Here is a 26,150-nt window from a genome sequence, read left to right on the forward strand (position 1 = left end):
TTGAAGTACGAGGATGGTTCTTATGGAGAGAAAACGTAAAAATGTACCACGGGCGGGCCGGGGTGGACCGCTAGTACTTAATAAAATCAATATTTTTAACCATGTAAAACGTTTGAACGCCGCGGCCGCGGGTCGTTTCGAGCTTCCACTTGAATCTGTGACATGAATAGATATGACGAGATATGACGTTTGTACTTTGTAATGTTATCTGTGGATAGATTTCACGAAAGAGTTCCCCTGCCGTTATGTTGGCATACCTGACTGTCAAAAACGTCAAAGAGCTTGGAAGCGTTAGAGAGTTGTCGAGGTTTTCCGAGATTTATAAATGTTTTAGAGATTTGGCATCTCATCATCTGGATTTATAAATCTCGGAAAACCTCGACAACTCTGTAACGCTTCTAAGCTCTTTGACGTTTTTGACAGTCAGGTATGCCAATATAACGGCAGGGGAACTCTTTCGTGAAACGCACTCTAGCGCCACTGACGGTGACGGCTGCGGGCCGCGGGTTTCGTGAACGGTGAATCGTGTGTCATCTAAAATCTTGTTTCGACCGACTTTTCGAGTTGTTTGTAGTTTCGTTTCGCTGCTGTCTGCGGCTCGTCCATCCGCATTTTTCTGTTTTTCGTGTACTTAATCAAACAAAAGTTCAGAAAAGTATTTGTAAAACTAGTGAAAGTGTCTAGCGCTCGCATGAAAAAGTTTTCATCGAGTGAAGTGTGACAGAAAAAGTTTTAACAAAGTTTTTAACTTGGGAGTGGCGGTGTGTGTTTGTCATGTCTCAGAAAGTTTGGATTATAACTTAAAGTTGATCGGAATTATAAGGAGAGATCGCTGGTGATTATGGAGTTGAATAGTAGCGTCGGTGAGTAAAATACGAGGGCGTAATAGCCTGAATTGGGTGGCCTCGGTGGTTATAAACATTACTTGAAGTAGACCTTGAAGTTATCGTAAGATTCAAGTAATCAAGTTGTGATGCAATTAGGTATGATGTCTAATTCTTTTTACAGGTTTTTAGGTGATTCTAGTGTGGTGTTCTCTATGTTATCTTATCTTTTGCTATGTACACAGACGTGATAAAGTTTAAAAGCAAACTTCTCGTAAATATTACGGATTATCCATTATGCGATAACACCGCATACTTTCACCGAAAAATATATTTAGAGGAGTTTGTAGGAGCTTACTTAATCAATTACTTATTCTTATTTGGGTAAATATTTAAGTTTTTTATACAATATACCTGAGTTGTCTATCTCTATAGTTAAGTAAACAAACAAATAACAAACAAACAATACCTTTATGTAGGTACCTATGTGGTTAAAAAAATATATTTAAGTAATAAAAATTAAAAAACTTTACTTTACTCATTATTAAATTTTGATCCTCAGTGATCCTATAGGAAGGATCCTACTTGGACCTAAATGTACTAAATTTTTATGAATTATTTATTTGTTGCTATTTATAGCAAAATGCAAATATAACAACATCTTGAAGTTTTTTATTTTAAAGATAAAAATATTAATGTATACTGTAAGTACAATATTCATATTATGTTTGAGGTCAATATTTAAAATTTGAATAAATGTTTCTTACTTTTTTATTTAAAATGTTTTTAAATTTATCAATTAATTAATAATTAACACATACAAAAAATAGTAATATGTATATTATAATTATAAATTATATGACAATGAATTGCTTTTGTATATGTGACATTGATATTATATTAAAAATATAATTATACTATTGTACTTACATTTTGATGAAAAGGTATCATGAAACAAAAACCTGATTAAAAATGTAAATTAAAAACTTACAATATTTATTATTTTTTAAAATCCTTTTATGGAATCTAATCACGAGCTTTGAGTGAAAACTAACATCAAATTATTACAGCACCATTTGAAATCCTTTCTAATATTTTCAAGTACGTATTAGCTAGCGACCCGTCTCTGCTTTGCACAGGTGCAATGTTGATAGTAACTTTACCACACTATATTATGCAAGTACCATACCTATAATTATTAATGATATGAATGTTTAAGTACTTCAATTGTAAATTTAGAGACAAACAGTCTGACAGCGGAAAAACAACTTTGTTTTAAATTATGGAGTCATCCATATGTGTGATTCTTTGTAACTTTTGTTTCATTTAGATATTTTATTATTTCTAGCTATGTAGCTTAAAACTAAATATGCAACATAAGTAACAGCTTCAATAATGTTTAGTCATCCAATCAACCAGCTAAGTAAATAACTTTGATCTATAGCATTGGGCTGCTTTAGATTTTGATTATGAGTCTTGCCTTAATTCAGGGTAATGTTGAAGTGTGGATTGTAAAACAATCAAAATATACCTAATTAATCTTCTGTTCTGCGTTTATTCTACGAGCCATTATTTCAGCATTAACACACATCATTTCTCACACAATCAATCGAGACGATATGAATTCACATCCACTTTTTAAATTTCATGAACATAATATATTTAATGTTGCTAATGTGGCTGATCGTTAATGAATTATCTGCGTTGATAACATGCAACACTTGCTACGTATAAATGTGTTACGCACTAATTGGCGCAAAGAAAGCTGCATGAAATCTTAGACGCTCTCGTATTTCAGTGGATCGACTCCAGCGGATTTTGATAACGTGATCTGTTTCAAGTTTCCGACACGACTTCTGCAAGTAGCAGCCAAGCTTTGAGTGTTTCGGCGAAAATATAATATGAATACGAAGGTTTTGAAAGTCATACGGCGCTTGTCATAAATGAAAACCTATAGTTATATAGGTATATATAATATTATATATACTAACTATAAGTAACAAAAATGTAAAAATGCATACTAATGATGAATGCTGTGAACTTGTGACTTGTAGTCTATGTGTGCGAATCAATTACATAGATGATGTCATGACACTAATTTCTATTGGTTTACGAGCGCGCACGCACATTCCTAATTTAGCTCTAACGCCAATTGTCTCGTAAAATAAAATTTAATCATTTAAATTTTAAAATATTCGAGTAATATCTCTGGGAAATGTTTATAATAGAATCTCTGAAAACAAGCCTTTATGACATTTTTACATCCATCAACCTCCTAAGAACATTAATAAATAACTATTATCCTACTAGTTAATATTATAAACTCGAAAGTTTGTGAGGATGGATGGATGGATGTTTGTTATTTTATCCCGGAAATCCCACAGGAACGGGAACTATGCGGGTTTTCCTTTGAAAACGCGGTCGAAGCCGTGGGCTATCTAGTTCTTATATAAAATTAAATAATTCTATATTGAAAGAAAGAAAAGAAATTTATTGCCAAAAAAAACACAGCCAAACACATTATAAAATTTTCTTACAATTACTTAATATTAAGTTACTTCATCAGTTTTTTTCAGAAAGTTCCCTTTATTAATAAAATTTAGTAACTTAATTGTTATTTTCTTTATCCACATTTTATCTACACATCACATGAAATAGTCTAGAGGTCAAGGAGGTTCAAATTACTTATTCTAAAATAAAGTACCTAAATTATCTAATTTAACAATACGGTATGATTATGAAGCAATTTACAGCTATGCGACGATGTTGAAGTCTGAAAATTACTTCTCACGTTTCTTCATTAAACTTGAGAAAATTCAATTTTGAGGATAATAATTTTATGTATCAATTTCTACTTTCAAGGAACTTGTTTAAGTAAATAGCCACATAAGCGTAATAGTTAATTGTAATTAATGAATGAATAGGATTTCAAAAAATGTTAAAAATTAGTGGTGAGACAAAATGTAAATTTATGTTGTGTACATTACCGTATTTGCCTGGTTTGACACAAAATCAATATAGGTTTATCTATAATATTAACTTGAAATTGTATAATTTAACAAATCATCATAGTGATGCATTTATATATTTTGACTTAAATTCCTGTATAAAATCTTTTTGTATGACAAAGAATACAGTGTATCTGCCATTTAGATATAAGAAAGAACTTGCTATGTTAATAGCATATAAAATTATTAACCAGTCTGGTACATGTTCTGTATCAGACCATCGATCTACTATAATTTTATGTAGTAGTAATTATATACACCAACCTAGGTTAAGTGTTGACAGAAAATTTAGCCCTAAGCTAGATTTAAACTAGTATATAAGACAACAGCTAAGCAGCCTTTTTCCATTGTACATCAAAATATTCAAGGCTTGGCTAGCAAATTATTAGAAATAGAATTATTCTTAAATCATTATAGTATTAAAGTTTTTTGTGTAACAGAACATTGGCTTAAACAATGTCAGTTGTTAATAAATGTTGATAATTATGAGTTAAAAAGTATATACTTTAGGAAACATGCTATTCATGGAGGTTCTCTTATTTTTGTACACAATAGTGTAAAATGCAAAGAACGAACTGACATTGTTAGTCTATCTGTAGAACGCACCATTGAACTGTCCTGTGTTGAACTTGAGCGTTACATTATTGTTTGCGTTTATAGGCCTCCTTCCAGTGACTATAATATGTTTGAGACAGTCATGGAAGAAATATTAAAGCGTTTGAGCAGAAGTGAAAAGAAGGTTATAGTATGTGGAGACTTTAATATTGATTTACTTTCACACACACAAACGGCAACACAAATAGTTAATTTATTTCAATCATTTAATTTACATAAACTTTTTGATGAACCCACACGAATTACACCTAGTTCTGCAACTTGTATTGATAATGTTTACTGTGATTGTAACTTTTTAGAAAAAAATATTCTCAATACACTGACTTCGGATCACTGTGGCCAGAAAGTAGTTTTTGAATGGGATTGCATACCTACATTTAAAAGAATTAATGTTAGGCCTATAACTAAAAAAGGCATTCATAAATTTAGAGATAATATTAATAATAAATTGCCTGGCCTGAATGATCAATCCTTTCATAATAATCCTTGTGAAATGTTTACAAATCTTTTTAATTTAATTCATAATGAGTTTGAAAAAATCTTTAAAGTTAAATCTTTAAGTATTACCAAGGATTTACCATTTAGCCAATGGGCAACACCTAGTATACACAGATGCAGGAACGTTTTATATGAGTTATATGGCATGAAGCAATATAACAAAGACATGTCATTTCTTAGTTATGTTAGAAATTATTCAAAAACTTTTAAAAAAGTTTGTTTCACTGCCAAGTGCTTGTATGTCAGAGATAAAATACGCAACTCTGATAACAAAGTTAAAACGGTTTGGTCAATTATTAATGGTGAAATGGGCAAAAGCCAATCAAATAGTACCATAAAACTTGTTAATGCTGGTAGGGTCATTGACAAAAGTGCTGATGTTGCGCTTGCTTTTGAAGATTTTTTTAGTAGTGTCCCTGTTAGTATTACCGAAAAATTAAATTCGTCATCAGCGCTTGCGGAGTCCTACTTGAGGGACCATGTTGCTGAGTGTAATGTATTATTTGAATTGCGACATGTGACTGCAGAGGAAATTGTTAAAACTTTTAAAACATTAAACTTAAAAAAAACATGTGATCTCTGGGGAATGTCTGTAAATTTAGTAAATAATATTATAGAAAACATTGCCAACCACTTAGCGTTTATATTTAATCAATGTTGTGACTGTGGTATATTCCCTGATTTATTAAAGTTAAGTAAAGTAATTCCTTTATTTAAAAGTGGTGACCAAGAAGACTGTAATAACTATAGGCCAATTTCCATTTTACCAACTTTGAGCAAAGTCTTCGAGAAATTAATTTTAAACCAATTATGTAGTCATTTTGTATCAAATGGTTTACTGCACGCCAAACAGTTTGGTTTCACAAAGGGGCGCTCTACTACTGATGCTGGAATAGCTCTTTTGTCACATATATATAAAGCATGGGAAAATTCAAAGAATGCTTTAGGGATATTCTGTGACCTTTCTAAGGCTTTTGACTGTGTAGAACATACCACTCTATTACGGAAACTAAATTTTTATGGTATTAAAGGTTTATCTCAGGACCTCATAGCTTCATATCTTCAGAACAGGGTACAAACCGTTGTTGTTAATGGAGAGAAATCTCGCGGTGCGCCGATTAACATAGGTGTTCCGCAGGGATCTATCTTAGGACCGTTTTTGTTCTTAGTATATATTAATGACCTACCTTATTATTTGCAGGATATGTGTGAAATAGTACTGTTTGCAGATGATACCTCATTAATATTTAATGTGGATAGACATGACTCAAACGTTGACGAAGTAAACTCTGCTCTTTTACGCATATCCAATTGGTTCACTGCTAATAATTTATTATTAAATGCAAAAAAAACAAATTGTGTAGAATTTATCCTTCCAAATGTAAAAAAGGTAAAAAGGGATATTATTTTAAACGGGGAGGTATTATACCCTGTGGATTCTACTGTTTTTCTTGGATTGACACTAGATGAGAAGTTACAATGGGGGGCCCATGTTGCCGCCACCGCTGCTAAGCTTAGTTCAGCTGCATATGCAGTTCGAAGAATAAGGCATCTCACCGATGTAGACACGGCTAGATTGGTTTATTTTAGCTACTTTCATAGCATTATGTCCTATGGAATTCTTCTATGGGGCAGGGCTGCAGATATTGAAACTATATTTATATTACAGAAAAGAGCCATACGCTCTATATATAATTTACGTGCTAGGGACTCACTAAGAGATCTCTTTAAGAATACTGGTATCCTCACTGTACCATCACAGTATATATTTAATAATATTTTATATGTACACAAAAACGCAGACTTACACACAAGAGTAGGAGATAGACACTGTTATGGCACAAGGAACAGAAATAAAATTGAAATGCCATTTTACCGGTTAGCTAAAGTTAAAAATTCATTTATGGGTCAAGGTATACTTTTTTACAACAAAATTCCTCATAGTATTAAAGAGTTTAGTAGTGCTAAATTTAAGAATTATGTAAAAAACGTCTTAGTTCAGAGAGCCTATTACAGCATTAAGGAATATATGGAAGATAAAAACCCATGGAGGGTTGTCGCGTGAGAACCGCAGGACAGTTCTTTGGCATATTATGATAATATATACGTACGGTTACTTACATATTTTGTAAAATTAAATTGTAATACTGAAATGATTTAAAAGAGCAACTATGGAGTTTCTTGCCGATTCTTCTCCATAGATACTGCTTTCCGAATCGGTGGTAAATGATAAAAATATGTATTGACGTTTCAAAAGTGCTTCTCGAAGAAGTCTAATTGAATAAATAAATGTTTGAGTTTGAGTTTGAGTTTGAGTTTGAATGCAAAACTTTTTACATTTCTAAGAAAAAATAACTATAATAACTAGATTGGTTTTAGGACTAGCAATAGGCAATAGAGACAGGTGTAAATGTGGTTGTCACGGGAAATAGTTAGCTACTATTTACGTTAAATAACAACAAAGGCCCTCATGCGTTCGTGATATTCAAAGGTATAACTATACGCCCGCACCGGTTGCTTAGCAGCCGTCATTATTTATAAAGGTGACTTCATAATTGTATAGCCTCCACGTTTTATTCGATAATACCTAATTTATTTTCATTTTAATTAAACGAGTTACTGAACTTTCATGAAAAAGAAAATCTGTTAAAAATTGGCACACGTATCGATCATGGTGTAGGTACCTATAATATGAACGAAAATACTTGAATTTTCTGTTTGATTTATTCTATTATTATTATTTTTTTTATGTGTATCTCAATCCATAATACTCGGGTACCATCATAAGGAAGATACCCGGTCCTTTGGAAGGCTTACGTGGGGACACGTATCCAACACGCAGAGGCCCTTTAGAGAACTTTACTGTGTTGTGGGACACCAGCCGCAGCCTGCCCATGACTGCACTATAGAGATACAGTCCTAGGCAGTCCGCGGCCGATGTAGGACTATTTCGAGATATGGAAAGCAAAATAAATTGGGCTATGGAATGGGATGTTAAATGGGCCGGTATTTGGGGACTATTGGAAACTATGGCACCCGCCTTTCTACTCAAAGAAAGTAAAAATATGTTGGCAGGTGGTGACTCGCCCTCTCACTGTATGGGCCCCCGAAATAAGCCGCTGCAATAGTGCGACAAGGGGGCAACATATTGTGAGCAGCTAAGGGTGGAGAGGCGTCCCTGGACTTTAAACGACGATCACGCGCTCCCTGAGGGTCCAGCATCACGTGCCCACTCGCCACTTACGCTTCGCATCCACCCTTCGAGCTAAAAGCTCTCGCGACTCCACTCTGGCCGGCCGGTTAAGGCAAGCCAGAGGTGGGGGTCCTGTCCTCGTCAGGCTTCACTCCGACCGGCCGGTGAAGGCAAGCCGGAGATGAAGACAGGGGCCTCCCCCGGGAGCACTCGGTTCCCGCGGGGTCGCTACTCCCCGACACCCCGCCACAAGGTGTCCTGCGGGTTGACTGATTGCACGGGTGGAATATCTGTTGTCACGTAGACAACAGATATTCCAACCGTGGGCGATGGGGTCGTCATATCCCTACGCCCTTATTTTTTTTATTATTATTCAGCCATGGCTGTCCCACTGCTGGGCAAAGGCCTCTCTTCCCTTCATCCACGTTTTCCTATTGTGAGCAATTTTTGTCCACTCCTTGCAATGAGAGTCCAGTTCGTCGCGCCATCTGATTTTGGGCCTTCCACGCAGCCTTTTTCCATTGTAGGGGATCCACATAGTGGTGATTTTTGCCCACAACTCTTCGGACATTCGGCAAACATGTCCAGCCCAGTTCCATTTGAGCTCGGCAGCTTTATGGGCTACGTCGACAATCTGTGTTTTTGAGCGCAGCGTTCTATTTTGTAGGTATACGATCAGAAAGCTTTACGCCCAAAATGCTGCGCTCCAGCCTCCATTGATCTTTGGCAAACCCCAAGTGCGGACTTTTGGCGATCAGTCAATGACCAAGTCTGTGCACCGTAGGTGAGGATGGGCAAGATGCACATGTCAATGAGCCTTCGTTTTATTCTAAGGATTTATTATTAAAATTTGTATGCCGTTGTGAACGCAGCATAACATATGCGGCTGCTTACATGTGGGCTGCATTTGTCGTTAACGAAAATGGAAAGTTATTTCCAAAAAGTTTCCAAATAATATGTAGATGCTTGTCCAAATACCCCCCCCCCCCCCTAAAGTGAGCGATGTGTGAGTATCGCGCAATGGGACGCTTCCTCTACAATAACAATTAGCGCCTGTTTTAGCGAGGGATGCATTGTTATTAGTTAGTTTTATTTGAGGAATAATTAACGTAGGTATCCTTTGACTCTATTTAAGAGGCCTACACCACCGAAACTAGCGCCACCGAACATTTTATTTTTTTACTCCTTAGCCAGATCAAATTTAAAAAATCTAGCTCGGTACTTTGCTAGTATATTACTTGTAGTATTTTTGGTATTACTTTTCACTATTCTAACTGTTCATTATTCTAGAGAACTTTTGATTACCGCCAAAAGTGGCCACTTTTGGCGGTAATCAAAAGTTCTCCTAATTTACCGAATGCAAAATAATGAAAAGTAATACCAAAAATACTACAAGTAATATACTAGCAAAGTACCGAGCTAGATTTTTTAAATTTGATCTGGTTTAGGAGTAAAAAAATAAAATGTTGGGGGGGCGCTAGTTTCGGTGGTGTAGTCGCCTTAAGTATTTTCTTATATAATTTGACGTTTTATTCGGTGGTTTTAATAATATGTTAGTAAGTTATGAGCGCTATCATAATTAGGGTAATTAGGCGATGATGTGCTGAGTTAAATAACTGCGGCCGTACAGGAGATTTCATGCATTCCATAAAATAAAAGAGTTCTCATAACATTTGATGGGAAGTTACATGATTCGTTCGTAAGTTACCGCAGAAAGAAGTTTCTCATGTATGTTCTGTCTACCAATTGTTTTGGTTAGCCACAAAAGTTAAATTCATGAACAAGACCAATTTTGTTTATGTGGGAAATATTCTTCGTCTGAAATTTACATTCCTTACCTACGTACAAAAAATTTCGCCACCGTTTATCGTTTGTACTGAGAAGTGTTATCGATTAGATTCACTCAACAAAGATAAGGTGAGAGTTAAAGATTAAACAAAGATTGACCTAATTTTTAATATCAACTCTCTTTTAGTACAGTTTTCTAACTCCTACGCATTGTGTCTACAAAAACACTGTTTTGAATTTAGGCAACGTTGCGGTAGTTTGTTGATTGTCTTTCTGGTGGTAGGTTAGACAAAGTAGGGTAATTGCGCTGGTTTGCCGTCCAGCTTCTGTTTTCGTCCATTTGACTGACCTGCTACAATCACGTGCGTAAAACTTGAATACAAACCTACCTTCCCGCGCAAGTTTGCACTTTTTACGGTCCATAATGTTTAAGCAACAGTACTATCAACATTAAAATTTGATTTGACAAGAAGAGAGTTCAAAAAATTAACGTAAAAGTGGCCGCTTCGCATACGTGCCTTGCAGATGTCATCGCGCGAGAGAAAAATTTGCCGGCGAGAAAAGTTCATGGTAAGGTAAATCACTGTTTTAGCTAGTTTACGTAATGTTTTTGGTACGTATGTTTATTTATAAGCATAATAAACGCAATTATAAGTGTTTATCATACATTTTTATAATACTCTTCGAAATATTAAGTGGACGGATACTAGGTTACCAAATTCTCAAAATATTTGGTTTTCGTCCAAGTGGACGGAAACTCAAACAGCTACGTGAATATTTGTTAGGGTCATTTTACTTTATCGGACCTTTAAAATACTGAATAGTTTCTCCCGAAGTGATCTTTATTGCTATTAGTTTAGTTTTTTTGGTTTCCGTCCACTGCTTTGTCAGTGCTGCCAAAATAAAAAAATATTTAAAGAAGTGGACGAAAACTAAATTTAGCTTTAAATGTTTTAGTTTTCGTCCATGAATGAGTATTGGAGTATCCAAAAATTAAATATAGCCATTCTTTTGCATTACTTTTCGTCTATTTTTACGTATTGAAAAGTTTTCTATTCAGTATCTTCCTTATAAATAATTGGTGAGGGCCAGAGTGTTGTAGGTACCTAATATTGTCATTCATTCAGTCATGTATCATTCTCCTTATGTGAAGTAGAGTCAATTATTCGTAGCATAAATGGGGGTAGGTCAGACATAATACACTGTATTTTTCTTGATTATCATTCACTTGAGTATCATCTTTTATTCTAGGTCTGTTTTGCCAATGCAGTATTTTTTTATTATACTTACTCAACGTATCCTCAGAAAGATCTTACTGTTTTTAGATGGCCTCGAAGGAGTCTAAGAAATCTAGAAAAAAAAGACGCTGCGTACACTGAAGATTCTGTAGCTAAAACTTATTATTATGGCTGTGTGTTTATAGTACGTTTCATTTGATAAACAAAGTATTAGAATGAAAATTTTTGTTGTTAGAATGAATATTTCTGTTTTTTTATGTTATTTCTTAGTCCTGTAATTATTACTTGTTTCATTTACATTGTAAGGAACGCATTCCTTTCTTTATTACGAATGATTATACAGTCATCACTAACGCCTATAAGGACTGCCAAGTGCTACATAGATCTCAGTGTTGACTAGTTATATTGATTACTAGCTGTTGCCCGCGACTTCGTCCGCGATTAGGTCGTTTTTCGTCATTCGTTGTTAAAAAAAAATACGTGACACTTTATTTTAAAATTTTCTTAATTATTGTCTCTTATAAAATTTAACTACATTAAAATTGAACACTCTGATAAGAAAATCTTAAAATCTGAAGAAAACATGAATGTGGTTTAAATTCTACATTACTTAGTATCAAATAATAATCTAAATTAAATGTAGATTAACAGTTTGAGCACACCATTATAGAATATGTACCTAGTAGTAGTATTAAATTACGTTAGTTTACATAGTAACTTTACTAAAAACACGATGACTATCTTTCGCGCTCGATACCACAAACTAAGCATGTTTGTGGTACGTGGCCCGCGTAACTTGACCCCCCGCGAGTTCCCCTCCGTTGCTATGCGAAAATACATTCGTCGCCCTACTGTAGGAAAAATTGTAATACTGTGGCCTGGGCGTTATAACACGTCCAGGGAGTTCCTGAGTGCCGATATCACCATCTTGAGGAAAAGCTTCTAATGTCGATTTAAAACTGCATACATACGAATTAACCTGTTCTAAAATTGTGAAATGAGTTCAGTTTTAAATTTGAGAAATATTGATTTCTTGTATTCCACTATTCGTTGTAGTCGAATACAAAATATATTTAAACAAACTTAGCTTGGCCTTCAGGCAAAAGGGATCCTATCAAATGGTAATCTTGACCTTGTATCTTAAAAGTAAGCATGAACGGATCTTCTGATAATTATTGAGCACCAAAGGATCATTTGAAACGCACTACTATAAGAGCGAATATTGCCTAATAACAGTTTACATTGCACCACAGAATACATAATAGTAGCTAAACGCTAATTGCACAGTATGTTCCTCTAAAAGTAGTGATTTCAAAGGTTCCGGTGTATCTTCAAACGAAAGCCGACTCGCCTTACTACACTTTAAAGCATTACAAAAAGAACATACTACGTTAATATCGCCTATACAGAAGATGATCTGTAATCAATTGTGAGGTTATAAGCAAACCCACTTTTATATTTGTCAGACCACACCACCGAATTCGTAAATTGTTTACCTCAAGACATTAAGACTATGACGAAATCTGTCTGCAGTAAGACGGGCCTCTCGCTATTCGTACGTTTCCAGAGACCGAATAGTTTCAATTCTTAATCTTTCATTAAACAAACTTATTAATCGTTCTTGTCTCATATAATTGTAATATTCGCGTCCCTACTCTAGTCATTGCTTATGCTCATGTTCATCTTATTATGATGCACCCTATCATTTGTCAAACGGTCTTCATATTGAGTAAAGTTTCAGATTCTCGAGATAAGATATGACTGTCGTGATCAGTAGTGTGACGAAATTCCCTCTCAGTGAGGGTTTCGGTCTCACGGGATAGTACAATATGCCGTTTGCGATCAGCTGTGAGACGTCATACCCTCTCAGTGAAGGTTTCGGTCTCACGGGATAGTAGGGGAGACCGGGTTTGGTTGTCTCACGGGTTGGATGTCACAGCGGTCTTAATACAAAACTGAACTAACGAATAAGTCTGTTGACCAGCGTGGCTAGAGCGATACAGTGACAACGCTGTCCCCACTTCGCGTCAGACCGCCCCGATCTGCCGTGAGGGCCTCACACGTGTTTATTGTTTTCGCACAGATTTTTTTATGATATGAGGACCGAATATGCTCCTCATAACATCACTTTTTGTGAACGAAACGACAGCGCGGTTTAATTCAATGCCAACACCATCAGAAAAAAGGATTATTTTTAATTCTGAAAAAATGTATTATGATTTACACTACATATTAACACTCTTTTAACATTTAACATAAAATATAAGTCTGTGAGTGTGTAAAAATAAATCCAGCTAATTACATATTAAACTTATGTTTATAATTTGGTATACGACATGAAAATATATTTTTGTTTTATAATTGTCAAGCAATAATAATACAGATAAATACTGAACATAAGTATAATAGATATTAAGTAGTATTAGTTAAAATATACTTTGACTACTTTGACTGTTAGTTAAAGTTTATTTTTACTAACAACATGTAAATGAAGAAGAAATAATAATTACCAACGAACTAACCTTTTCTATAATACTTAACACGGCACATTTTTCAAATTATCTTGCTCAACTCTACTAAAAAATTTGAGGGTTTTGTTGGAACTTTAATATGTAAAAACTATGATATATCTAAACTACGATACAACTTGCATGCGGAAATGCTCATTACAATTGTGAATCTAAAGAATAACTAACAACATACTGTTCAATTTTATTGAGCTGATGAATATCTTTTGCCTGGAAGAAATCAACGTCACCTAACAAAATATATAATGTGTTTTCTTATAAAACAATTACATAATTTATTTTATCTACTTAAATAATGAAAATGATATATTTATAAAATATAAAACATATTATGTAAAATGATTAAAAATAAATAAATGAAGCAACTGCGATTCAAAGAAAACATCTTTTTCAGTGTGAAAATGCTCTAAGCAATCCTGGATGATGAACTGTATATCATGTACCTACTCTGATCCCAGTACGGTCGGTACGTCGATAGCCATAACGATATATATTATAATCAGATAACCGCAAAGTCAAAATAAAAACATTACTTGTAAAGTTGTGAGTGCAAAATTTACGTTTCATTTGGCAATAACATTTTTTTCGGTACTAAAACGTAGTAGTGTGATATGTGGTTGGCTGCCCCTCCTCTCCTTCCTGAAAAGTATCCTCCAAAATTTCCCGAGATACTTCCAATGATTGAACCATTGGACGTTGGACATTAACTTCAGTCAAAAATTGACGAAGCGGATGATTACTAATTTCCACTTAATCCTCGCTGCTACTGTCTTTATCATCAAATCATCAATTTTCAAGTGGTGTAGTAAAAATATCAGCAGAAATCGTCTTCCAAAGGCGATATAATTTTATTAGCATTGAATAAAAAAATCAAAAGTTAACTGTAAATCTATAAAAAAAGCTACTTACAAATAAAATTTTATCAAAAACTTCTGTTCCCAATGCACCTCAAAATAATAAAAGAATCATTCATTTCATTTCATTTCAATAAATACCTGTAAGTAACAACTTACCTTTTGTGGGAACGCATGATGGTGAAAATTCACAAAACACGAAGATTGCATTTGATATTTTTGGTTTTATGGCATTCAATTGCTTTATAAATATCACTACATAGTATAAAAAAAGTCGCTTTCTGTGTCCCTATGTCCCTATGTCCCTTTGTATGCTTAAATCTTTAAAACTTCGCAACAGATTTTGATGCGGTTTTTTTAATAGATAGACTGATTCAAGAGGAAGGTTTTAGTACATAATTTATTAGGTTTTAGACAAAGCGGACGAAGCCGCGGGCGGTAAGCTAGTAAATTTATAAAACACGAAGATTTTAAAAATTGTAACTAATGAACACAACAATATATTATTATACTCTTTGGAACACAATCATTAGATTAACTGTAGATAATGGTGTCTATTTTTAATTAAAATAATAAACATCTAAGTACCCTCACTTTAAAAAAAATGTAGTTTATTATTTACACGAAATATATCTTATAGGGAACGGAAGATATGGGTTAAAGAGTTAAATAAATAAATAACATAATTATATTTAAATTATTAATTTTTAACATTGTGTTCAGTAGTGTTAACATGTAAATTGATTTGATTTTTACGAAATCTCATAGATGGCGCTGTTACAAAATTAACATTATACAACTTACATTCTTTAAGCTATGTTTCTCTTCCCAAGTTACTTAAATGGCATAATTTTTATAGTGTCAATCTAGATATTGTCAAACAACATTTATATATGCGTCATTTGATTATTAACTTCCAATAGTTAACGTGTAAATTGATTTGATTTTTATAACATTTAATAGATGGCGCTGTTTCTAATTTGTCTTTATACTACTAAATTCATTAAACTGTTTCTCTGCCCAAATTACGTAAATGACATAGTTTTTATTTTGTAAAGCTAGATAATAGCATGGCTTACTCGAAACCAACATTTAAACATGAGTCTTTAGATTGTACGCTGTCGTAATACACGGAATACGTAAGAAAAATAAAGGTTCACAGCTCCTCCCCCGTAGATGATAGCTTGATAATATGTAGCCTATAGCCTCACCCGACCTGTTAGTAATATTCATGCAAAATTTGAAGTCAATCTATGCAGTACTTTTCGAGATTAGCTCGGACAAACATACAGACAAACAGACAAACAGACAAACAGACAAACAGACAAACAGACAAAAATTCTAAAAACTATGTTTTTGGCTTCTATATCGATTATAGATCACGGCCCAGGTATTCTTTTAAAAAAATATTCAATGTACAGTTTTGACTTTCCTACGATTTTATTATATGTATAGATTATTAGTAAAACCACAAGTAAAACTAAACCTGGGTAGTGAGAAATTGTAATGTTAATTAAATAAACGTATATATTTACCTGTAATTGATTTTAAACTTAATAGTTGACCTACCCTCCTTTTTCTACACGGTGGTCGAAAACTAGCTTACACTAGGACGAAAACCAGTTTTTTTGGACGAAAACTAGCATTTACCCTACTTTTGCAGAAAATAATTTAAATAAAAAGATACATCAAAATGATTTATTTTCCCTTAATATTATCTTAAAGAAGACTATATAAGGACTTAAAAAAAAAATTATATGTTTAAGGTAGGGTGCTCCAAAATATTTATTTCGTATCACAAAGTTGGCAACTCCTATAATTGGACGAAAACCAGCGCAATGACCCTATTAAATGTTAAATTCAGTGTTAGTGTTAGGACATAGTTTAAGGACGAACTATAATTATTATTGCAGTATTAGTATAGAGACTTCTGAATATTTTGATAGCTCTACATTCTACCCGCGAAAATTACCTACGTTGCTTGAAAGGAAACCCTTTGAGGAGAAATCAGCGCAGCCAATAAAACAGATAATGTATGAGTAGAGTGACAAATGGGAGGCTCGGTCGCGGACGCGCGCATAAGGAAACTTGATGCGGCCAGCGCGTGTCCACATTACATCGACTGTCATCGTTTAACGAGCGAGAGCATTTATCTATATTTTCCTTGCCTATAAAATAACAGTTATAGTAAATCTTGCAGCTTGATTCTATTCAACTTAGTATATGTTACATACATTTTGATTAGGTAACTTTATTTCCAATTTAATAGCTTACAATAAGACGTGCTATTTATGGTATGTCTACAAGATAACCGTGTCTAAAACTACCTATGTAAAATTACGTCACGTACGCTATCATTTATCTATGTAGTCTGTATTCACTATTCTGTACCCAATCATTCAGATCCTATCAGCTGTTTTGTGCGATAGATTTCCTCACAATTTTTCATCAATTGAAATATATTAGTAGGTTCTCAATCTCGACACCGCTGTCGACAAATATGGCTAAGTATAATATTATTTTAAATGAGGTGAGCCTTACCTCATAACCTACAAATAAGCGTTACATCAGCTCGTCATTAGCATCAAGCTTATACTCATGGGATCAGACCTTATTCCATTGTTGTGCGTATTGCTTAGGCTGATCATTTTGTCACCCACTTTTGAAAATAACTTGCCTTTATTGTCTTATAAATATTTATTTTGGCTCTTCTGTAACTATCGAACTATATAGACTCTATATCGTACTGAGTATGCCTTACTGTAAGGCAAGGAAGTGACATTGAAGTTGATCAATGTTTGCAGTAGCAGGTGTCTATAATAATCTATACCTACCAAGCAAAAAAATATAATTGTATTATCTACTGGAGATTTAGCAGACACACATTAAATAGTTTTCATTCAAAAACCACCACTGTCAGTGCATAATGATCAATAGTACATAGGGTAATTGCGCTGGTTTGCCGTCCAGCTTCTGTTTTCGTCCATTTGACTGACCTGCTACAATCACGTGCGTAAAACTTGAATACAAACCTACCTTCACGCGCAAGTTTGCACTTTTTACGGTCCATAATGTTTAAGCAACAGTACTATCAACATTAAAATTTGATTTGACAAGAAGAGAGTTCAAAAAATTAACGTAAATGTGGCCGCTTCGCATACGTGCCTTGCAGATGTCATCGCGCGAGAGAAAAATTTGCCGGCGAGAAAAGTTCATGGTAAGGTAAATCACTGTTTTAGCTAGTTTACGTAATGTTTTTGGTACGTATGTTTATTTATAAGCATAATAAACGCAATTATAAGCGTTTATCATACATTTTTATAATACTCTTCGAAATATTAAGTGGACGGATACTAGGTTACCAAATTCTCAAAATATTTGGTTTTCGTCCAAGTGGACGGAAACTCAAACAGCTACGTGAATATTTGTTAGGGTCATTTTACTTTATCGGACCTTTAAAATACTGAATAGTTTCTCCCGAAGTGATCTTTATTGCTATTAGTTTAGTTTTTTTGGTTTCCGTCCACTGCTATGTCAGTGCTGCCAAAATAAAAAAATATTTAAAGAAGTGGACGAAAACTAAATTTAGCTTTAAATGTTTTAGTTTTCGTCCATGAATGAGTATTGGAGTATCCAAAAATTAAATATAGCCATTCTTTTGCATTACTTTTCGTCTATTTTTATGTATTGAAAAGTTTTCTATTCAGTATCTTCCTTATAAATAATTGGTGAGGGCCAGAGTGTTGTAGGTACCTAATATTGTCATTCATTCAGTCATGTATCATTCTCCTTATGTGAAGTAGAGTCAATTATTCGTAGCATAAATGGGGGTAGGTCAGACATAATACACTGTATTTTTCTTGATTATCATTCACTTGAGTATCATCTTTTATTCTAGGTCTGTTTTGCCAATGCAGTATTTTTTTATTATACTTACTCAACGTATCCTCAGAAAGATCTTACTGTTTTTAGATGGCCTCGAAGGAGTTTAAGAAATCTAGAAAAAAAAGACGCTGCGTACACTGAAGATTCTGTAGCTAAAACTTATTATTATGGCTGTGTGTTTATAGTACGTTTCATTTGATAAACAAAGTATTAGAATGAAAATTTTTGTTGTTAGAATGAATATTTCTGTTTTTTTATGTTATTTCTTAGTCCTGTAATTATTACTTGTTTCATTTACATTGTAAGGAACGCATTCCTTTCTTTATTACGAATGATTATACAGTCATCACTAACGCCTATAAGGACTGCCAAGTGCTACATAGATCTCAGTGTTGACTAGTTATATTGATTATTATTAGTAAAACCACAAGTAAAACTAAACCTGGGTAGTGAGAAATTGTAATGTTAATTAAATAAACGTATATATTTATCTGTAATTGATTTTAAACTTAATAGTTGACCTACCCTCCTTTTTCTACACGGTGGTCGAAAACTAGCTTACACTAGGACGAAAAACAGTTTTTTTGGACGAAAACTAGCATTTACCCTACTTTTGCAGAAAATAATTTAAATAAAAAGATACATCAAAATGATTTATTTTCCCTTAATATTATCTTAAAGAAGACTATATAAGGACTTAAAAAAAAATTATATGTTTAAGGTAGGGTGCTCCAAAATATTTATTTCGTATCACAAAGTTGGCAACTCCTATAATTGGACGAAAACCAGCGCAATGACCCTATACCGAGGCCGAAAGCATTGTGCCAAGGATAGTGAACAGTGCTCTGCGAACGTTTTGCGTAATGGCGGCGGTAATGATGTGTTGAATCGTTGCAATTATTGGACAACTCATGATTGTGAAAATGCTCTGAAAACGAGATACTTTACACGTAGTAACAAAGTACTTTAAATCTGTGACTTTACATAATACGGTCTAGATAACAATTTGAAATGCGTAAAGGAGTGTTCAGAGGCCGAAAGAGTTAAGTTTTAGTTAATTCATACAAATTTCAACATACCACGTCATACAAATAAACAATACAAAATATGTAGAGTTATTTTGAAAAGCGATCGGACTATAAAATATAAGCTTTCACAAATAGAATTAGATGTATCCATTAGCACCAAAGCGACAAATGATTCATCGTCACATGGTGGCTGGTGCACCGATACTGGGTCATGCAGCAATTAAGTTCAATAAGGGAGCATAGCGGCAACTTTCATGTGAGAGAAAATTACAAAAAATCGCGCGTCTGAGAAAGCTGCGCTATACATTTTTGTGTACAAATGTGAAATTTAGATTATGTTCCTGTAACTGCGGTGACAAAAGGCTACGAATTTTTATTACAAAGAACTCAAATCATCAAATATTAATTTTTTGTACATATTTTGATAGATAATATCATAATATTGTTGTTGTAGTTGTGTTATAAAAATTGTTATAGCTATTAATTATATATATGAATACGTGAAGCAAAAACTTTGCGCCCTATGAAACAAGGTAACTATCTGGTTATGAAGTTAGTGTTAGAACGTGACTGGAGGATGCTAATGATATTTTAACGTGGCTAGGTCATTTATTCCTCGTTATAATATTTATCTTGTAATCTACCTTACCTGTTTTTTATTGGATTGAAAGATAGAGGACTGCAGCGTATCGAGTCAGCAGTTAGCAGCTTTTGTTTATGTTTAAAATCATGATAAATGCGGATTAATTTTGATGCACTTGGGTAAATTTTAAGCTCTTATTTCCAAAAAAAGTCTCTAAACATTCAAAACTACATGTATAGTGTTATATTGTGTTTATATAAAGAAAAACTGGGCCTTTTATGGAGTAAATAGGATGTGAGATTTTGTAGCTGAATGATAAAGGCATTAAATTAGAGGAACTGTACGTCTATTAGCATAGCCCATTACGAGATACGGAAGGTGCATGTCAGCGTGTCGTAAGTGCGGCGGGGGCGCGTGCGCGCGTGCATCCTTGATGAGCTCCACGCCGCACGCGGCAGCCGGCAGCCCACCCAACATTGTAGCGTGGTCGATGAACCAGCCTACTGTTCGCCCATTGCTCTACTCATGTGCACGACGAATTATACTTATTGTTAAACAAATGGGAAAATATAAACCCAAAGTTAACTGAAAGTTTAACGTATTTTCTAGATTAGAAAATAATTATATTTAAACATCTTTATTTCTTGTATATATCTTACTACAATATATTTTAAAAAACAAGTTAACTACATAAAATACGAAATCGAAAGATGTAAAATTTTAATCTCGTTTGCACTGAAATAAAGCATTAATGGCTGGCAAGGAAGTTTATTATAAAGTAGAAAGCTCATATTCATTTACAATAAACTAATTTTACTCTCATAAAAAAAACTTTACGTCCTTTTGTTTATTCAAATTAAGTAATTTCGTAAGTACCAGTAATCAGAAGCTTTTGCTCGTGTTTTCTTTCAATGAGCTTTGAAATGTAGCAGATCAATGTAGTGTTATCAGGGGGTTTTTCATTCAGTAAATGAATATGTTGTAGTTATGTTACATTTCGCGTGATGATTTGATTCTTCAACCAATCAATAAAAATATATTATGTTCATTTATTTATATATTTATGTATTATTATGACAAAGGCACGATAGGCACATTATATAACGGAGTTTGTATGATGCATCCTGCAATTATGTTCACGGGTGTTGGCAGCTATCGACATTGCATTTGACGTGCTCGTGCGCTACCAACGGGTCGAGTTAACGAGCTGCCTCCACTTATATTTGTCTAATAACAAATGTGTTTGATGATTTCTTGCTTTGTCTACTTGTGAATTTCCTGAGCTACTAGCTAAAGATAATGTGTAATTGATCAATGAAACACGAGCTTTGTGTTAACTAACCAAGAACAAAAAATTGAAACAGAGTAGTTAAAGTATATAGTATATAGTAGCTACACACATAAACCCAGAAAATATGCATTTTGGACAGTCGAGTAAACGACACATAACAATGCATCCAACGTTAATTTTATGGCATAATTTGAACGCTTTAAAGAGACGCAGGCGCACAGCATCGTTTGTCAAGCACGTGTCATAACATACCCTTCCGGCTGCACTAGCACCGCCGCGTGTTCTGACACCAGGGTCAATGGAACGGGGAACATTCATGTGCCATAGTGATGTTCCAAATATGTAGTGGGATAGTGTGATTTCTGCGTTCTGCATACAATTGATTAGCTGTAATAACTATTTGCGTGGCTTTGTTGACTTTTAATTTTTTATATTCGAGTGCAAATGAGTGTAAGCAATGTTCACAACCCATGAATCAAAGAAAGAGGTTTTTTGAAGGTGTTGCCGTCTTAAAATATTCTTTTAATACTGTATTCAATATTATACAGAATCTAGTTAAATGGTTGCTCCGGTGTAACATGCTAGAGGAATTATCCACTAGACACGTTTTCGCATGTATAACACAAATATGGTTTATGAGTCATTAGTAACTACGAGTATGATATAACTAATGATAATAGTTTCTTATCTAAATGTGTAACATATTATGCATTATGCTCTTTAATGTTACAAAATTTAATATCTGATATAGGTACCTACTACCTACTAATAGTTAGTAGTTAACTATTGTTAAGAGTCTTTATATTAGAGCCAGAGCCCAGAAGCAATAACGGTGCACGGGCTTAATACTAATAAGTGCTTTATTATACTAATAACTAAGTGCTTTATTAGTGTTTGGCACCGACTTTAAACCTATTTAATAAATAGCACATCTAAATAATATAATAGTAAATTAGTAATATACAGTAGTAATTAATAATATCAAATCTTTTTTATTTTTTACTTTTCCGTTTTTGAAGTCGATTGTTTTTAACGCTGTTATTTTTATTTAATAATTTTTAGTGTATTTTTCAACACAAATCAAACGAGCCCAAACTCGATAAAGTTGAGTCAACATAGTTATTACTGAGTTCCTATGGCCACCTTCAGATTCCATCATCAAATCAGCTCTATGTCATGATAATGTTTCATCGCTATCCAATTTACTACGTATTCAGCTCAATCGGTTACCGGGAAGTGAATCAAAGTTACTTGCTACATTTCAATTAAGTCGAGTACAGACAAAAATGCTCATAAAATAAAAACTACTGAGCCTATCTGAATAAAATTTTTATAGGACCAATTCGACACCATCCCGCATCGAACAAAAAAGAATCACGTAAATCGGTTCAGAAACCTCGGAGTAATCGGTGTACATACATAAAAAAAACCGGCCGAATTGATAACCTACTCCTTTTTTTGAAGTCGGTTAAAAATGAACAGTTAAATATATTTATTTTGTTTTATTATTTTTTTCTCATATATTTAAAAGAATAGACAAGAAATATAGATTTTACGCTATTGAATAAATGATATAACTAGGTAATCTAATGTAGAGCCTGTTATAGTATGGGTACTATGTGGGTACTATAATTATTATACGCTACCGATTCCTTGCGATGTAGGTAATATTGAAGCAATGCAATAGCAATGAATATTATCACACTCATGATCCTCGAATTTGGGTGATAATTTACAAAAAAACGACCTTCACACATGACGTGCTTAGCGGCAACTTGGTTACTAGATGAAACAAGACACTTGACGTAATGAATGATATGTTATGCACAACAAATTATTTGTATTTTTTCAAATTTTTATTTTATAATATAAAAATGAATCCCAAAATGTGTTGGTAAGCGCATAACTTGAGAACGGCTTAACCGATTTCGTTAATTCTTTTTTTATAATATTCCTTGAAGTTCGAGGATGGTTCTTATGTAGAGAAAACGTGAATATGTACCACGGGCGAAGCCGGGGCGGACCGATAGTCTATAATATAAAAATGAATCGCAAAATGTGTTGGTAAGCGCATAACTCGAGAACGGCTGAACCGATTTCGATAATTCTTTTTTTATTATATTCCTTGAAGTACGAGGACGGTTCTTATGTAGAGAAAACGTAAATATGTACCACGGGCGAAGCCGGGGCGGACCGCTAGTATATAATATATATTCGAAGACTACTCATACCAAATAACAGGCAAATAACAAATTAATGTCACAAAAAAACTGACATAATAACAAATGTGAAATTCCACCTATTTTTTAGCTGTTACAAAAGATTCGACTGTAAACGAAGTCAATTTGCAAAGGTGAAACTAAAATGAGCGTAATTAACTTTGACCTTCACATTTTGAATCTTATACTGAAAGACATTTTTTACATCTCCGTTCTTGCATTACTCAGTGTTTACAAAAATGTAAGTCAGGGTATGGGGTTTCCCAAAATGTCACGTGTTGCGTCTTACATCAAGACGATAGCGCGAGATACGTCATACTTCAGAAGATCCTTTGGGAATGTATCAAAATGACAAAGTCTAAGTCTAATTGCTTGCTTTTGTACACGTACATTATGGAGTTTAAATGCAAAACGAGCAAAGTCACAGAAAGGTGCTAGTTCTTCATATGTCTTCCCAAGGTCGAACTTGGCAAGGGAGGTGCGGCGAGCATTAAACTGCTGGAGCGTGTACGGATGGTCCTGTGGAACAAATATTAGTGCATTGTAAGAAGTGATAGTGATCACAAGACGGTGGTTATCTTATTAGCGGTAATTGGCGTAGTTATAGTTTAAAGAATTTCGTAAATGTTCATGAAAAGAGCAGTCTCTTTCATTACAAAGAAAAGCTATTCAACATCCTCTGTGTTCACAATACATATAACGAAATGTAGGACTCAGTCGACTGGCACTAAACAAAAGTATATTCTTATCATTATCACGGTATAGCTAATGAAAACCATCGACTGCCAGTCACAACTCACTCATCGCTAAATACTTCTAAAGCACTATTGTCTATAAACACGCAACAATACCTATCGCTTGTGAATAAATAATTATTTTACAATAATAGTGGTTAGATCCAATACCGGTTTGCGTCTCAATGAGGTGTTCGAAATGAATAAGTGATAAGATAATGCTGACGCTGCTGAAAACGGTCGAGGCGTTTGTCGGTGCTCCTTGTGAATGTATGTATGGTTAGACATCTGAAATTGTAGTATAGAGGATGAGTGTAGGAACTCGGAAATATTGGCAGATGTAATAATTGTGTGTTTCGTCTAGATTTCTGTTTCAAACCGACATCAAAAAAGGGACGAAGTTTTACAATTTGATCGTTTGTGAGTATGGCCGCCAAAAATTGTACATTCAAGAAAAAAAAAATGTCCTTGTCATTTTATATAGCACCAGATTTTTTTATATAGTAATTATGGTAGTTTTTAAATAGTTTCAGCTTCACTATGTTATATTTATCATTATATTAATAATTTAAATTAATTTTGAGTGCCTTTAACAAGCTCAATATTTTTTTTTTTGAAATGCTTATTTTCCTTTCCATACTAAAATCATGTGTCCCACTTAGTCATCTCACACTTTGAAGTCACAAAATTATGCAAAAATCTATTGATACCTGTAAAATTTTGGTATTTCTAAATTATTCTGTAAACTTGTGGATAGTTTTAACAAGTTCTAATAAAAATAACATAAAAGAAATTAATATAAAACTCACTTAAAACTATGTCTCACTTTTTTTCACGAATGATACTTCACGCACAGTTACCATAAAATAACACCCTAAATAACTAGATATCCAAGCCACAAAAATATTTTTAAGTAGTGGCAACACCGATTTACATGTTGGCCAACCTTTAGAAAAAAAATCGCCATTTTGTTACTGTCAAAGTTAATCGAAAGGTAGTCGGCATTTTTGCTTCGCAACATTTTTATAATTTTGAGTGAGAATTATGCAAGGTAAGAATACAAATTTACTATATTATTTAAATTATGTGTGTAGCTTTAGTATTCTAGTAACAAATAAAACTATGCGGCGTCTTATTACTACAATACTTTGGCGAATAAAGGCTTTTTAGGTTATGTCCAACCATATTTTTATTCACGAATGATACCATGTGTTACTATTGTGTTACGTAACATCCGTGAGCGGCTCTTAGGGGTAGTACTCACTAGAGAATCTAAAGTTAAAAATTTACTTTTTTACATAAAGAGAACCCACTTCAAAAACTATATATGTTTCGGAAGTTAGTAACTTTTTTACTATAATAATTCGTATTCGTAATTAATATCATAAGTTGTGAATGATTCTTGCATTTGTAAGTCTTATAGAAATACAAAATTTGAGAAATAAAACTTTTTCTTTAATATTTAAATTTGTTTTATTGAGTTTTAAAGTAATTTAATCAAATAATTTAATTAACAATATAAAACAGAAATGTAAAAAAAATCTCCTGCATTATTAGTTGTAATGTACACTACGCTTAACAAAATCACGTATGTTACTATCAGTCACGTATGTTACGGTGTGTTACGATTTCACGACTGTTATTGTACAATATTTGGCGGCCATACTCTTGTATGTTTTTGAGCAGGAATCAAGCATAATTATTAAATCGATTAAATACAATAAGAATTTTTTATCGCATCATCATCATCGCAGCAATCAACTACAAAATTATCAACACCTAGAGCAATTCTCTGGGCTTTATGAAATGTAATTTTAATAAATTTATTAAGAGAATTTATTTAGAGAAGTTTTCATAAATTTAT

The 26,150-nt window shown here is 33.6% G+C and overlaps 1 protein-coding gene across 1 annotated transcript in view; it reads left to right on the forward strand.

The window, feature by feature from the left end:
* The window catches only part of LOC123701007 (dystrophin, isoforms A/C/F/G/H-like), a 65,095-nt gene that overhangs the window by 1,909 nt on the left and 37,036 nt on the right, over nucleotides 1–26,150 (forward strand). The gene's annotated exons all lie outside the window — the stretch shown is intronic.

The sequence above is a fragment of the Colias croceus genome, chromosome 20 (genome assembly GCF_905220415.1).
Source record: "Colias croceus chromosome 20, ilColCroc2.1".
NCBI lineage: Eukaryota > Metazoa > Arthropoda > Insecta > Lepidoptera > Pieridae > Colias > Colias croceus.